The sequence below is a fragment of the Lepidochelys kempii genome, chromosome 24 (assembly GCF_965140285.1).
Source record: "Lepidochelys kempii isolate rLepKem1 chromosome 24, rLepKem1.hap1, whole genome shotgun sequence".
Classification (NCBI taxonomy): Eukaryota; Metazoa; Chordata; order Testudines; family Cheloniidae; genus Lepidochelys; species Lepidochelys kempii.
This window is the reverse complement of record NC_136403.1, coordinates 8,432,325-8,449,302: the sequence shown is the minus strand read 5'-3', so window position 1 is coordinate 8,449,302 and position 16,978 is coordinate 8,432,325. Positions and strand designations below refer to the sequence as shown.

The following is a 16,978-nucleotide window of genomic DNA, read 5'->3' as shown; positions in this document are numbered from 1 at the left end:
TAGAAGGCGATTAGATTAGTCAGGCATGACCTTCCCTTGGTGAATCCATGCTGGCTGTTCCTGATCACTTTCCTCTTATGCAAGTGCTTCAGGATTGATTCTTTGAGGACCTGCTCCATGATTTTTCCAGGGACTGAGGTGAGGCTGACCGGCCTGTAGTTCCCAGGATCCTCCTTCTTCCCTTTTTTAAAGATTGGCACTACATTAGCCTTTTTCCAGTCATCTGGGACTTCCCCCGTTCGCCATGAGTTTTCAAAGATAATGGCCAGTGGCTCTGCAATCACAGCCGCCAATTCCTTCAGCACTCTCGGATGCAACTCGTCCGGCCTCATGGACTTGTGCACGTCCAGCTTTTCTAAATAGTCCCTAACCACCTCTATCTCCACCGAGGGCTGGCCATCTCTTCCGCATTTTGTGATGCCCAGCGCAGCAGTCTGGGAGCTGACCTTGTTCGTGAAGACAGAGGCAAAAAAAGCATTGAGTACATTAGCTTTTTCCACATCCTCTGTCACTAGGTTGCCTCCCTCATTCAGTAAGGGGCCCACACATTCCTTGGCTTTCTTCTTGTTGCCAACATACCTGAAGAAACCCTTCTTGTTACTCTTGACATCTCTGGCTAGCTGCGCAATGCTAGATTAGCGCAATGGGCTAAGACTCAGGATTCCTGGGTTCTAAAAATGGGAACAAAGATGATGCAGGTAATTATAGACCAGGCAGGTTAACTTTGATAGCTGGAAAGCTATTGGAACAAGTTATTAAATAATCTATTTGTAAGCACCCACAGGGGAACAGGTTTCCAAGCCAGCATGGATTGGTCAAGAACAAATCGTGCCCAGCCAACAGGGTTACTGGCTTAGTGGATGTGGAGAAGCAATAGACGTGATATATCTTGATTTTAGTCAGGCTTTTGACACCGTCCCATGGGATATTCAAGCCAGGGACGTGCTCTAGGTGAAATTACGACAAGACGGGCGCGCAACTGGTTGACAGACGGTGCTCAGAGAGTAGTTAGCAATGGCCCACTGTCAAATTGGGAGAGTGGAGCTAGTGAGGCCCTGCAGGGGTCAGTCCTGGGTCTGGTACTCTCAATAGTGTCATTAATGACATGGATAATGGAGAGAAGACGATGCTCACAACATTTGTGAATGACACCAGGCTTGGAGGGGTTGCAAGCACTGTAGAGGCCAGGCTTAGAATTCAAAATGACCTTGACAAATTAGAGAACTGGTCTGAAATCCTTAGACCTTAGCCCCCCCCTGCTTTGCTGCACATTGGGCTACCCACAGTTGCCCTCCTTGCCTGTCAACTGCCCTTCACTCCAAATCTTCCCATTTCATGTTGAGGTGCTTGATATCGTTCAGAACTGTTCATTTCCATGTTATTCATGCTCTTCCTCTCTTTTTTTTTTTCTTGCGTTTTCTGGCTTCCATTCAAAGGCGATATTTGGTAAGCGTTCTTTTTCCATTCTCAGCACATGTCCCAGCCGTTGATGTCTCCTTTTGTAGATTATTTGTGAGAGGGTACCTTGTCCAGTAAGTTTTCTGACTTCTTCATTCGTAGTTCATACATTCCAGGTCGCTATGGATGTACTCTTTTTGGCCGTGAGAATTTGGACCATCGAATGGATGACTTCCCGATGGATTTGATCATCCACTGTCATATGCGCATGTGAACGCTTTCCATCTCCTCAGGCCGTGATTTTTGGTTTATGTGAGTAGTTTCTGGTGCTAGAACTTATTATTATTATTATTATTATTTTTTTTTTTACGGAGACAGGAAGCTGCCCCATCGACCAACCCTCCTCCTTTCTGATCCGGGCTTGGGACTGGCACTGGTGGAGCTGGTCTGAAATCAGCAAGATGAAATTCAACGGAGAAAAGTGCCATGCACTTTACTTCGGAAGAAAAAAATCAAAGGCACCACTGCAAAACGGGGCATCACTGGCCAGGCAGTCATACTGCTGAAAAGACTCTGGGAGTTACAGTGAATCACAAATTGAACATGAGTCAACAATGTGATGCTGTTTCCCACCCAGGATAAATAGGCAATAATATTTGCTTACCGTTTCCCTAGGGGGCTGTGATGTTGTGTGTGACCTGCTTTGAGATGCTCAGATGAAAGGGGCGGTGTTAGCTGTGATATTCTCTTAGCCTCTCATAGCCCTGGTCAGTTGGAAGCTCCGGGAGGGGTGTGATTTCTCTCCACCCTCAATACTCTTTCAGCCCCTCTTCTTTGATTGTTTGTGTTTGGCTAGGTGGGGCGTTGGGAGCCCTTTGAAGGGCTGCACTTTGGCACAAACAGCGCAGATAAATGTAACCTGATCTTCGGACTATTAATGGTGGCAGGAACCGCCCTGTGCTGAGGCCATGGTTATCTGCATGTGAATAAATGCCATCGGCAGTCGCCCAGGGTCTAATGATCAGAGCATACAAGTGTCAGGACTCCTGGGTTCTATTCCTGGCTCGGCCACAGGCTGCCATGATGATGTCATGGTATCCTCTCGCCCTGAGGATAACCCTCCAGGGGAGGGAACCCCAGTGATTAGGAAGAGACAGGTAATAGTAATGGGGGATTTGACTATTCAGCTGGGTTTGAGACATCTAAACAGACCTACGTGTCGTGGTGGGGAGGAGCTGGTGCCAGGGAAGTACCAGTGACATTGGGAAAGGTGGAAGAGAGGTCCTGGAAGCTATAGGCGGCAGGTATAAGCCTCCCCTGCTGCAGCCGCCACAGATCTGTAGCCAGATGCCTGGGCCCGCCGTGGTGGCCCTGCCTTTTCCCGTCCCTGCTCTGCCTCTTCCCCAAGGCCCTCACTGCCCGGCCACTGCCTGGCTGAGTCCCGCATCTCCCCCACTCCAGTCTCCACCATCCCCCTCCGGAGGTCCACGCTGCTCCCTGCATCCCTCCTTTCCTCCACTTCCCCTCCCCCACGAGGCCCCCCCGCCGCTCTGTCCCTGCGGGCAGTGGGGGCCTCGTGGGGGAGTGGGGTGGAGGAGAGGAGGGACGGGGGAGCAGTGGGCGGTGGGGGCCTTGCTGGGGAGGAGAGAAGGAAGGAGGCGGCAGGGAGGCTGAGCAGGGGTGGGGCCTGGGGCAGAGTAGGGGGTGGGGCCTGGGGTGGAGTGCGGGCGGGGCTTCAGGCGGAAGAGGCGGGACCCCAGGCAGAAGAGGCAGGACAGGAAGCTAGCCTCTCCCAAGGGAAGCTTCACCCGCCACCCATACTGCAAGCCAAATTTAGGCTGCTAGGGAAGAGATTAAAGTCCAAGACCTCCAGGGTAGCATTCTCTAAAATGCTTCCAGTTCCACATGTAGGGTCAATTAGACAGGCAGAACTGCAGGGTGTCAATGCGTGGATGAGATGATGATGTACAGAGGAGGGATTTAGGTTTATTAGGAACTGGGAGACCTTTTGGGGAAGGAGCCTATCCAGGAAGGCTCCACCTAAACCACAATGGAACCAGATGGCTGGCACGTGAAATTAAAAAGGTCGCAGAGGAGTTTTTAAGCTAAGGGCTGGGGAAAGCTGACAGGTGAGAGGAGGACGTGGCTCAGACAGAGACATCCCTTAAGGGAGGATTTATCCAAGGGGATTCTCTATATCCTAGTAAAGAGGATAGGATAGAAATCGACAACGTACGTGTAGAAACTGAAGAGAAACAGTCAAACAAAAAAGAGCCCAATTCAACTAAACCACATTTAATTTAGACAACTAAATATTGACAAATTTGATAAGTGTTTGCATACAAATGCTAGAAGTCTAAATACTAAGTTGGGTGAACTTGAGTGCCTTGTGTTAAATGAGGATATTGATATAACAGGCATCACAGAAACTTGGTGGAATTATGATAATCAATGGGACAAGGTAATACCAGGGTATAAAATATATAGGAATGACAGAGTGGGTCGTGCTGGTGGGGTGTAGCATTAGATGTGGGGGGGGGGAAAGAGTCAAATATAGTAAAAATCTTAAATGAATCAAACTGTACCACAGAATCTCTTTGGATAGAAATTCTGTGCTTGAATAATAAAAGAATAGCAGTAGGAATATACTACCGACCTCCTGACCAGGATGGTGCCAGTGACTGTGAAATGCTCACGGAGATTAGACAGGCTACAAAAACAGACAACCCAATAATAATGGGGGATTTCAACTATCCCCATATTGACTGGGTACATGTCATCGCAGGAAGGGATGCAGAGATCAAGTTTCTAGAGACTATAAATGACTGCTTCTTGGAGCAGTTAGTTCTGGAACCCACAAGAGGAGAGGCAATTCTTGATTTAGTCCTAAATGGCATGTAGGCTCTGGTGCAAAAGGTGAGTATCGCTGAACCACTTGGTGATAGCAACCACAATGTAATTAAATTTAACATCCTTGTAGGGGGGAAAATACTAAGAAGCCCACCACAGTAGCATTTAACTTCAAAAAGGGGAACTGCACAAAAACGAGGAAGCTAAGTTAAATGGAAATTAAGAGGAACAGTCACAAGAGTGAAATGCTTGCAAGCCGCATAGAAACTATTTAAAAAGACCATAAAAGAGGTTCAAACTAAATATATACTTGAAATAAATAAATAGATAAAAGAGTAAGAGGACCAAAAAATGCCACCATGAACTGAGTATAAGAGGTAGACAGAGGCAAAAAGGCATCCTTTGAAAATTGGAAGTCAGAGCCTACTAAGGAAAATAGACAGGACTGTAATTTCTGGCACGTCAAGTGTAAAAGTATAATTAAGCAGGCCAAAAAAAGAATCTGAAGAGCAACTAGCTAAAGACAAAAAAACTAAACAGTAATATTTTTTTTTATTTATTTTTTTTTATAGTACATCAGAAGCAGGAAGCCTGATAACAATTATTGGGGCCATGGGAGCACTCAAGGAAGACAAGGCTGTTGCAGAGAAGGTAAACAAATCCTTTCCATCGGTCATCACTTCAGAGGATATGAGGGAGATTCCCACATCTGAACCAGTCTTTTTAGGTGATAAATCTGAGGAACTGTTGTCCCAGATTGAGGTGTAAATAGAGGAAGTGTTGGAATAAATTGATAAATTAAACAGTAGTAAGTCACCAGGACCAGATGGTATTCATCCAAGAGTTTTGAAAACTCAAATATGAAATTGCAGAACTCCTGACTGTGGTATGTAACCTATTGCTTAAATCACCCTCTGTACCAGATTACTGGAGGGTAGTTAATGTGACACCAATTTTTAAAAAAGCCTTCAGATGTGATCCTGGCAATTACAGGTTGGTAAACGTAAGTTCAGTACCAGGCAAACTGGTTGAAACTGTACTAGAGAACAGAATTATCAGCCATATTGAGAAGATATGGTGGGGAAGAGTTAACATGGCTTTTGTAAAGGGAAATCATGCCTCACCAATCTATTCGAATTCTTTGAGGGTGTCAATAAGCATATGGACAAGGGGGATCCAGTTGATATAGTGTACTTGGACTTTCAGAAAACCTTTAACAAAGTACCTCAACAAAGGCTCTTAAAGCAAAGTAAGCAATCAAACTTTGTCGTCTCATGGATCAGTAAATGGTTAAAAGGTAGGAGTAAATGGTCAGTTTTCACAGTGGAAAGAGGTAAATAGTGGGCCTTCTAAGGATCTTTACGGGGACCTGTGTGCTGTTCAACATACTCCTAAATGATCTGGAAAAGGGAATGAAGTGAGGTGGCAAAATGTGCAGATGATACAAAACTACTCAAAATAGTTAAGCCCAAAGCTGATTGCCAAGAGCTACGAGGGGAATCTCACAAAACTGGGGCAAGTGGGCAACAAAATGACAAATGAAATTCAGTGTTGATAAGTGAGAAGTAAGGCCCATTGGAAAACATCATCCCAACTCTACACACACAATGATGGGGTCTGAATTAGCTGTTACCACAGAAGAAAGAGATCTCAGAGTCCTTGTGGATAGTTCTCTGAAAACATCCGCTCAGTGTGCAGCAGCAGTCCAAAAAGTGAACAGAATGTTGGGAATCATTAAGAAAGGGATCAATAACAAGACAGAAAATATCATGTTGCCTCTCTATAACTCCATGGTACGCCCACATCTTTAATACTGCGTGCAGTTCTGGTTGCCCCATCTCAAAAAAAAAAAAAAAAGAAAGATATATTTGAATTGGGGCACCAAAAATCAGTAAGGGTATGGAACAGCTTCTGTATGAGGAGAGATTAAAAAGCCCAGGATAGCTCATGCTGGAAAAGAGATGACTAAGGGGGGATATGATAAAGGTCCATAAAATCATGAGGGGTGAGAGGAAAGTGAATAGGGAAGTGTTATTTACCCCTTCACATAACACAAGAGCCAGGGGTCACCCAATGAAATTAATAGGCAGCAGTTTAAAACTAACATAAGGGAGTACTTCTTCACACAATGCACAGTCAACCTGTGGAACTCCTTGCCAGGGGATGTTGTGAAGCCCAAAAGTATAACTGGGTTCAAAAAAATTAGATAAGTTCCTGGAGGATAGGTTCATCAGTGGTTATTTACCAAGACGGTCAGGTAAAAGCAACCCCATCCTCTGGGTGTCCCATAACCTCTGACTATACTCTGATTTAGATTAAATCTCTGGAACAGCTTCCTAACTGTAAGCACAGTAGGACAATGGAACAGACTGCCTAGGGAGGTGTCGAAACTCTTTTGTTGGAGGTTTTTCAAGAGGCTGGATGGCCATCTGTCTTGGATGGTTTATTCCCAACAAATCCTGCATCTTGGCAGAGGGTTAGACTAGATGACCCTTGTGGTCCCTTCTAGCCCTATGATTCTATGACTGCCAGAAATTGGGAGTGGACAACAGGGGATGGGTCATTTGATAATTGGCTTGTTTTGTTCATTCACCCTGAAGCATCTGGCACTGGCCACTGCTGAAAGACAACTAGGCTAGATGGCCCATTGGTCGAACCCAACACAGTCATTCTTATGTAATGTTCTTATGTTCCTAGACACTTTTGGATGTCACTTCAGATCAGAGCTCTGAGGCTTAGTCAATGAATGTTTCTGAAGTGCTTTGCGATCCTCACGCAGAAGGTGCATACAGAAATTTATTTATTTCACTGTAGCATCTAGAAACCCCAGCCGGGATCAGGTCCCCTTTGCATCAGGTGCTGCACAGACACACAGTGAGAGAGTCCCTGCCCCGAAGAGCTCAGTCTGAACAGACCAAAAAGATTATTATCCCCTTTTTACAGGTGGGGAAATTGAGGCCCAGGGAGATTAAACAATTTGATTAAGATCATACAGGGAGTCTGTGGCAGAGTCCGGAATTGAATCCATCTCTCCAGAGTTCCAGTCCAGTCGGCCTTAACCACAGGACCTGTCACCTTTGCTGCCCCATTTTGGTGTTACCATATGGCTGGCAGCCCAGGTTGCTTAATTCTGGTTTCTAACAATGAGACAATGTCTTTGTCTTCCAATAAATAATACCATAACAATTTTCTACAGCTGGAACCACATGCAGCCAGACTCCAGGTGGTGTGAATTGGCCAGAGCTCCATTGGAGTCAATGGGGCTAGATCCCCAGCTGGTGTGAATGAGCCCTGCTCCAGATCCTCTGCAGGTATAAATCAGCATCACTTCATTGACTTCAGTTGCGCAGTGTGGATTTACACCCACTGAAGAACTAGCCGTGAACATGTGTTCTAATAAACACATGCTCTGTTTAGCCCATATGACTGCTGTGAGGCATCTGCCCTCAATTATGAAAGGCCTAGGACAGCTACAATAGCAACTGGATATATTTACTATAAACCACAATTGGGGTGATTCATAGCATGGAAAATACAAACAAATACTTGAGTAGGGGCTATTTTGGCCAGTATAATTGCAGACCTTGCCCTCAGACATGTGTATTCATCACACAGAGAGGTGACCTCACGCAGGCCTAGCTAGGGCATATTTCATCATTCAGAGATAAACATAGAAATGCCTTCTCCATTATACCCCAAGTGCAGGGTGTTGGATGTAACCTACTTTAGTTAGGCCCAAGTTATCGGGAAGAACAACTCCTTTGGTGACACCCACTAGAGAAAGATTTGCCTAGCAGGGAACAATGAGATGAAAATAGCTCACAAAGAGAAGAGGAAACGAATGTTATCCAAGTCCAGAGGTTAAAATTGCCAAGTGTGACTATAGAGATGTGAGTTCAGAAGACGGTGGGAGTCCAGACTCCTGGGTTCCATTCCCTACTCCATGAACATGGCCAACTCTGGAGGACAGATTGTGCTCTTGCTTATGTTGCAGCAACTCAGCTGAAGTGAAAGTTGCAGTGGGAGAGGTTTAGATTGGATATTCGGAAAAACTTTTTCACTAAGAGGGTGGTGAAACACTGGAATGCGTTACCTAGGGAGGTGGTAGAATCTCCTTCCTTAGAGGTTTTTAAGGTCAGGCTTGACAAAGCCCTGGCTGGGATGATTTAACTGGGAATTGGTCCTGCTTCGAGCAGGGGGTTGGACTAGATGACCTTCAGGGGTCCCTTCCAACCCTGATATTCTATGATTCTATGAAATGGAGTGACCAGGGCCAAGTCAGTAGGAGAGGACAATCTGGACCTGTGATTTCAGTGGAATTACTCCATATCTATGTGTCTAGAGCTGGATTTTTAAAGGGATTTAGGCACTTGGAAGTGCAGACAGGCACCTATTGGGATGTTGTGAAAGCCAAAAGTATAATGGGGTTCAAAAAAGAATTAGATGAGTTCCTAGAGGATAGGTCCATCAATGGCTATTAGCCAAGGAGGTCAGGGACGCAACCCCATGCTCTGGGTGTCCATGGACTGTGCCTTGTGTGAAGTACTTCCTTAGGTTTGTTTTAAACCTGCTGCCTATTAATTTCATCAGGTGCCTCTGGTTCGTGTGTTATGTGAAAAGGGTAAATAACACTTCCCTATTCACTTTCTCCACACCGCTCTTGATTTTATAGACCTCTATAAAGTTATAAATAAAGGAACCTTTGGATAAGGCTGCTCCATTCGAGTGCTACAGGGATCCCGGAGTGTCTCAGAAACACACTCATTCTGAACCACCGAATGCTGGGCAGGCAGTCCAAGGTCACTTCATCACATGAGGTTACTTCTCTGATGATAACACTGCTTCTGCAAACAGCTGCTACTTTCTAGCACTAAGCAACCTGAGGATTGAAGCCGAAAGATTTAAAAGCGACCTTGCAAAGTCCGGGCTTCCAGTAGCTCAGACAGCATTAGCTCTTTCCTGTCATCCAAGGATCTCAACGCACTTTACGATCATTCTTCAAACCAATCCCCACCCACCATCATAATCCCCACTTTACAAATGGAACCACAGAGCTGGGGGAAGTGACTTGCCCAAGTTCAGAGAGTGAGTCTGTTGCAGCAGTGGGAATAGAACCCAGGCGTCCTGAACCATTAGCCAGCTGCAGGAGACCCGGCTTCAAGGCCTGCTCTGCCACAGGTGTCCTCTGTGACCTTGGGCCAGTCACTTAACATGTCTGTGCCTCACAGCCCCATCCTCACATCCCTCACGCAGGGGGGCTGTGAAGACAAAACACACTGTAATGATTATGAGACTCTCAGGTACTATGGTGACCATATAAGTACCAAGATACTGTGTTCACCTGCCCCTGAGCTGGGAGTCATGGTTCCTAGGCCCCTGCTCTGACCAGCAGGCCTTCACTATCTCCATGGAGATTTCAGTTTGGTTCTCTAGGACTTTTGAAGGATTCATCCATCTTTAAATAATGTAGGTGTTTATTGGCTAATGAGCTGTGGACTGAGATGTCTATGGCTGGGTCATGGACATCAGAGCTGAATCACCTGAGCCAGACTGCAACCGATGTAGCAATTAGTGTAATGGGGCAGATCCTGTGTGATGCAAAGCCGTCATCAGGGCCTGATTCACTGCAGAGCAGGAAGGGGGTCGGTGAGCCTGGTTTTAACTGTGGAGTGGGAAAGGAGGGAGGGCGGAGATTATTATTTTTGCAGGGAGAGGTGGAGTTTGGCTTGTCTCTAGGACACACCCACCTGTAGATGCCCTGACATTTACGACTGTACGTACGTTTGTTTTGCGTTAATATGAAATCAGGAACTTGGAAAGACCCATGAGCGGAGGTTTCCTTTTAAGAGTTGCTGGTTGGACCTTGGACCTTATCTGTGTTAGCAAAGTCTGGGTCCCAGGGGCAAGGGAAGGATCAAAGCTTAATGTGGGGGCTGGGCTGAAGACCCAAGAACAATACCAAAAAAGAGAGACCACAGATGTGAGCCTGGGACAGGCCAGTTGCTAGCAAAATGGGCATTGGAGGGCATCACGGCTGCAGCTGAATGAGCAGCCCAGGCCTCCTACCCTTACAAGTTCAGGAGGAGTTTGCACTGGCTTGGCATTTGTACTGGTCTCAATCCAGAGGAGGGAGGAAGAAAAAGTGGTTGGGGCGCTGACTTGTGACACAGGGATGCCCTCTTCTGCCATAGACTCCTTGGGTGACCTCAGCACAGGACACGGAGCCAGGGCAGAGGAGGGGAGAGGGTCACTCGGGCCATGGACTTTGGGCAAGTCACTTAATCCCTGTGGGCCTCAGTTCCCCATGCGTACAATGGGTGTGACATGCCCCTGTCTCAGACAGGTGTTGAAGGTTTTTGAGGGGCTCATCCACTCTGGTAACAGTGGCACCCAGAGAGATTGCATCAGTGGAATTCCTCTGGCTTTACGCCAATGCGGCTGAGATCAGAATCTGGCCCTGGGACCCTGACAGGAGGTGCTGGCGACTAGGAAGTGTTTAACGGGGGATGCCAGAAGGAGTGGGGGAGTTGTGCCTTAGCTTATGGCCCACCTCCCCCGTTGGTTGCTTTCCCTGCCACAACCCTCTTCTGGCAGGTAAATGACTTATCTGGCGTACTCGCCCACCGCCCGGTGGGTGCACGTGGCACTGCTTTACCAGTCAGACCCTTTGTCCCAGAGGCTGTGCCAGGAGCTGTGCGTGTTTACACTGGCTTGGAACATCCCATCGTGCTCAAAAAACCACCAGCAGTTGCACTCGGATGGGTGGGTGGCTCCCCAGACGCTATGTTGGGCCTGTGACGTAGGGCAGAATGGGCGTGGCCCACTGGGCCTCTGTGGCCGCTGTTTACCCAGCTAACACGGGGCAAAGTTCATGTTTTACAGCCTGGCTCAGCTTCTTGCTCTCACGCCCCTACCCTGCTCGGTCCCTGCAGAACGTCTCCACCTCGTTCCCTAGCAATGCTTGTGTTCACAGGGAGCTATGGAAACGCTGAGTGGCACGTGCCATCAGAGGAGCACTGAGCCAGCACCCCGTAGAGCCAGCCCTGGGCTTCTGTTGGAAAAGGTGAGTCTGCTTCAAAGTGACCTCATGCAGCGGGGGGTGGGCGGGGTCTCAAACATACTGGGTCCCCACCTGTGAATTATTATCCCCATTTTACTGATGGGGAAACTGAGGCATGGGGAGGGATATTCCACATAGAGCCATTTTTCCCAAAGATGCCAGCAGCCACACTGGGAGCTGGAGTTTCAAAAGACCTCCGCACCTTGGGTGCTGCAAAGGGAGCAGCTTGGTGCTGAGCTCCCAGCTTTTTTGAAAATCCAGCTCCAATTATGGGTGCTGAGCCTTTGAAAAACTGGCCCTTAATGAGGAAATGCAAGACCTGGGAGTAGAACCCTGAGAGTCCTGACTCCCACGCTCCTGCTGTAACCCATACACCCCACCCCTGGGAATAGGCCCCAGGAGCCCTGACTCTCAGTCCCCTTGCTCTAATCAGTATGCCTCACAACCTCTATTTTAGCAAATGCCCTGCACATAGTTTTGTCTCCAGTGGTTCTTTATGCAATCTGCAAACATGACAGAAGAATTCTCGGCTGGTTTCTGTGACCCACTGTGGTGTTAGTCAGAATTCCTCAGCTGCAGCTCCTAATGGACAATTCCCCCCAAACATAGACACACCGAAATGGGTAGCTGCTACTTGGAACATCTTGGGTCTCCCCAGCTAGGCTAGACATCTCCTGAGAACCAGGTCTCTCTTGGGGGCACGGGCAGTTCTGCCCGGATGCAGCAGATACTATGTGAACATGAGAAATAAGGAGTCCCGTGTTTCTGTGGAGTCAGTGCAAATGTGGGGGGGTGAAGGAGATGAAGAATTGGGTCAGTTCTTCTTTCTTACACTGCGCTTATCACTGGACTGAGGCCTAGATTCTCAAAGGTATTGAACCCCCTAACTTCCACTGGGCCTGTCCATTATGCATGAAGCACTGTGACGTCACATCGGTTACGTGTCATTTGGTCTCTCATCCTCTCCCCAAGGGGAGAAGTGTGGACAGTGGAGTGTCTTGTTTGGTAGAGTTGTAGGGAGGTTGTTTTATTTTAAGACACGCACATTGTTCTGTATTTACGTTAGAGAAGACAGATCAAAGAAGCGCGCTTCGGCCTTGGAGCGGAAGGTGGGGAGGTTTGGGATGGGCCTGAGTTTCTGGAGAAGGTCATTCTACAACCTCAAGAGAGATCAGCCTCTCAGGTTTGCTGCCTCCATGGTTAGAGCCAGGCTCCCTTCTCGAATCTACCCCCATCTAAGGGGCAACTTGCTTGGCGTGAACACAGGGCAAGACAGGCATTTGCTCCGGCTCAGCGCCTCTCTTCCCCCAGCTGCAGGATCAGGTCCCCTGAGCTCATCCCTGTGGAATGCAGCAATTAGCGCAGTGGAGGAGGGGGAGAAGGGGAAACGGCACGCCCTTTTGGCAGAGGAGGAGGACAGACTGGCTCCCTGCGAGTTGGGATGCGAGGAGGTGGCTTTGCTGCAGATGCTTCTTGTAGAAGGGAAGAAATGGCCTTCTGGAGGCTGCAGACCCAGCTGGCACTGATCCCTGAAGCAGAGGGGGGCCAAGAGGCGCCTTGCCCTGACACCGGGGGTGAAGAGAAAGAGGGGATTTTTTGCCAGGTAGGCTCTATCCTGTGATGGTGTCTCCGGGGGAAGGGAGGGAATCCGATTTAAACTTTTCCCAGCCACAGGCAGCGTGGAGCGGGGCACTGAGCTCATGCTGAGGCTGAAGGGTCAATGGTTCTTTGCAGGAAGAGATGGTGAGGGACCTATTACTTGGTCTTCTGTGTAGCTGGCTGGCTCAGAGGACTGGGATTCTGCCTCTGGACAGATGCCTGGGAATCCTTCTCCTCTGATTCCTACCGGGAGGCTGGTGTGAATTGGGTTTGGTCACCAGGTCTCGCTCCAGATCCCGCAGCTCAATAGCCAGGTTCAGCAGAGAGGCCGTAGGCAACGGATGCCCCTAGTGGAGAGCCCTGCCAGGGGTCAACGCTAAGCTCCACTGGCAGGACAGTAATGGGGAAGCTTGGCTTGCCAGGCTATTCCATCTCTGTGGGGATGGAGGGTACCAGTCTCTGGGGCTGGCAGGCCAACACCACAACAAGGCAGCAGTAGGCTGAGAGGAAGGATGGTCCAGTGGTTAGGGTGCTTGCCTGGGATGGGGCAGACCTACGTTCAAGTCCCTGCTGTGCTATAGGTCCCTTAGGGCTGTGGACAAGTCACCAAGGACCAGATTTTGAAAGGTGACTAAGATGCAGCTAGGTGCTAGTGGGAGTCCCAAAGGCACGTCACTTTTGTAAATCACACTGGGCGCCTACGCTCCTTTCAAAATCTGCCCCGAAGTGCTCCGTCCCTTTTGTAAATGGGACTTTTAACGCTTCTAAGGGGACGTCTGCACTGCAAAACAAAAACAACCCCCGAGCAGAATCTCAGAGCCCACGGCAGCCGACTCAGGCACCCAGGGCTTGTGCTACGGGTCTAAAGAGCAATGGAGATGATCCCGCTCAGGCTGGAGGCCCGGCTCCGAGCCCGTACATCTGCGCTGCTGTTTTTAGCCCTGCGAGCCCGCGCCAGCTGACCCAGGCTATGAGACTCGCTGCTGCAGGAGTGGGGGTTTGCAGCATAGACAGATTCTAAGGCACTTCGGAATTTGTGATAATGTCCCCTGAAGTCTTTCTGTGGTCTCAGATCCACAGCTGTACAAGGGGGACAACAGCATAGCCCCACCCCAAGGGATTTGTGAGGATCAGTACATGGAAGACTTTGACCTGCTCAGGTATGATGGTCACAGGGGCCAGCTATCTAGACGGATGGAAGAATTCACATGCCCACGCTCAGAAAGACACAGCATGGAGGGGTTAGCGTCTCTGCACTTGGGGGCCACAGGCTTTGTTATCAAAAAGCAAACAGGGCCATGGAGCATTCGCCCCGCTCCTCACGTTGCTTTGTGAGGCTCTCTCACGTGGACAAGCTGTGGCCCTCTCTTCCCCGGTTCTGTTCTCACACGCTGAGAAGTAAGCTGGCACGAACATAAAACCCCAAGCACCTTCTTTCTTCTGCTCAGCTCTGAGAAAGAGACAGTCTGCTTCTCACAGCGGCTCCTGGAAACTTCCTTGCCTCGCCCCAAACAATCCCTCAGCATGCTAGATCTCTTTCCAAGTCCTTGCCTGCTGAACCACAGAGGAGAGAGAGTTGGCTGGTTACTCATCCAGCACCTGCAAAGAAAAGCGCCACAACAAAGCAGGGTGAACGGGAAAGATTCAGTGCAACAATTAACTCATTCTCCTTTGCAGCAAACCTGGCTTTAGGGAGAACTCTAGGCCCTCGGGAGTAACTGTAGAGAAATCGGGAGAGGGAATGTGGTTGAGTGGTTAGAGCAACAGCGTATGTGTCAGCACTCCTGGGTTCTGTTGCTGCATCTCAGTGTAAGTCTGGCCCAGTGGCTAAAACAAAGGAGCGGGTGTCAGGATTCCTGGGTTCTACTTCTCTTGGGTTCTTGGGGGGAGCATGGTCTGGTTGTGAGAGCAGGAGCCTAGAAGGCTGAACACCTAGGTTCTTTTGCTGATGCTGGATGGGGAATGTGACCCTAAAAATTAAAACAGAGGCATTATCGATTCTGTTCTTGACCCTGCCATAACCCTGCTGGGTTACATGGGGTATTTAATCAGTCACGACCTGCATACCTCAAAAAGAAAAGGAGTACTTGTGGCACCTTACAGACTAACCAATTTATTTGAGCATAAGCTTTCGTGAGCTACAGCTCACTTTATCGAAAAGCTTATGCTCAAATAAATTGGTTAGTCTCTAAAGTGCCACAAGTCCTCCTTTTCTTTTTGCGAATACAGACTAACACGGCTGTTACTCTGAAACATGCATACCTCAGTTTCCCTTCTGTAAAATGGCAATGACACCACCTCAAGGGAGTGCTGTGAGGCTTAATTAATCAATATCCTTGGCTGAAAAGGTGCTAGAGAAGCATGATGTTAATACATGGCAGGAGATCAGAAATGATGGTTAGCCTTCTCTGAAGACACTTAAGCAAAACTCCAGAATAGTCTCTGTGAATAGGCTAATTAGGCAGCAACTCCAATAGAATGTACCACCCAGAAGAAAATATAGCTGACTTCCAGATCTTCTTTAACCAGCTACGTCATTAAACTTCTTTGACATACTTCTCCTGCAGGACACAATCTTCACCCCCTTCCTTCTTGTTCGGGGCTGCAGCACCTTAAACTACTTAAATATCCCCCCAAAGCAAATGACTAGAAAACAACTCAAAGTCATGTTATGTATGTATTGCCCCAATGCAAACAAATGCAAGATTCTTCAAGTTCATGGACCACCAACATGTAATGTTCTGGATACAAATGACTGCAGAATTAATGTAGAAACAATACATGCATCCTCGATTATGCAAATAATAGCAATGAAATTAAGTTATGCATTGCATGTAAATCCATATATTTAATTCAAAAATAATAAAAATCATGAATTAATTTGCATGTAATATACCTTCCAGTACAACTGGCTGGAAACCACAATTAAAAATCCTGCATTGATTTTCATATAATTTCTTGACAAATTGAAAACATCTCAAATTGTGAATTTTTTTTTTTGCATTCCAATTAAAGTAAGTGGAAAGCAATTGTAAACTATAAATGCAGCATCCCCCTTGCATCAAATAACTGTAAATATTAAAAACAATGTCATGTATACATGTGAATTAGTTATCATATGGATAACTATCTTAGAAAACTTAATAATAGTCATGCATTTTTTCCATGTAATATCCTCCAATGCAAATAATTAGATAAAAATTTAGAAGAGTTCAGTAATTAGACAATTAAATGACCTGGATTAATTTCCATATATTATACCCCATGCAATTTTGGGAGGTGGGGAAATAATGCTTAAAAGCCCATACCTTAATTTGCCAATGCAAATAGATGGGAGCGAACAATTGATAACCAGAACCATAAACTGGTATAGAGTGCAAACATAATGCTGGCCCGCCCATACATTGAGGTGGCTACAATGTACTTGATATATGTGGCTCCATAGTACTTGATTTGAACAAAAGAGCCCGCCCCGCTCCACAGTAATTTACAGATCCTACCTGTGGGGCATTAATTTATATACAAGACCCCCGCCCCACGGTGCGGTTCTTTGCATATGCAAGATTCCCACCCCGTTGTACATTAGTTTACAACGGAGGAAGACCCTGATCGGCCGTGGGTTTATTTACATGCAAGACCCCACCTTGCTTTGCATTAATGTACATGCAAGACGCTGCATTGCTTTGCATTAACATGCACGACTCCGCCCTGCGGCATATTAATTTATATGCGAGACCCCGACCCGCCATGAATTCATTTACATGCAAGACCCTGTCTTGCTTTTGTATTCATTAACACGCAAGACCCTGCCCTACTTTGCATTAATTAACACGCAAGACCCCGCCCTACTTTGCATTCATTTTCATGCAAGACTCCCCCGATCGCGGTGCACTAATTTACATGCAAGACCCTGACCTGCCTGCTTTCATCCTCCCTGCTCCTTGGGGCGCCGCGCGCGCGGCAGCAGCACCCCCAGCGCGAGCCCCGGGCTCACGAGCAGCCAGCGCGCGAGGCGGGGAGCGCGGGACCGGCCCAGCGGGAGGCCAGCGCCCGGCAGCAAGGGGCGGGGCC

The 16,978-nt window shown here is 47.8% G+C and overlaps 1 long non-coding RNA gene across 1 annotated transcript in view; it reads right to left on the bottom strand.

Moving 5' to 3' along the window:
- LOC140902405 (uncharacterized) overlaps window positions 1-16,930 on the bottom strand; it is a 50,945-nt gene extending 34,015 nt beyond the window's left edge. The window contains exon 1 of the long non-coding RNA XR_012156061.2: window positions 16,823-16,930. This is a non-coding gene — a long non-coding RNA (uncharacterized LOC140902405). The remainder of the gene's footprint in view (window positions 1-16,822) is intronic.
- Between the last annotated feature and the right edge of the window lie 48 nt (window positions 16,931-16,978).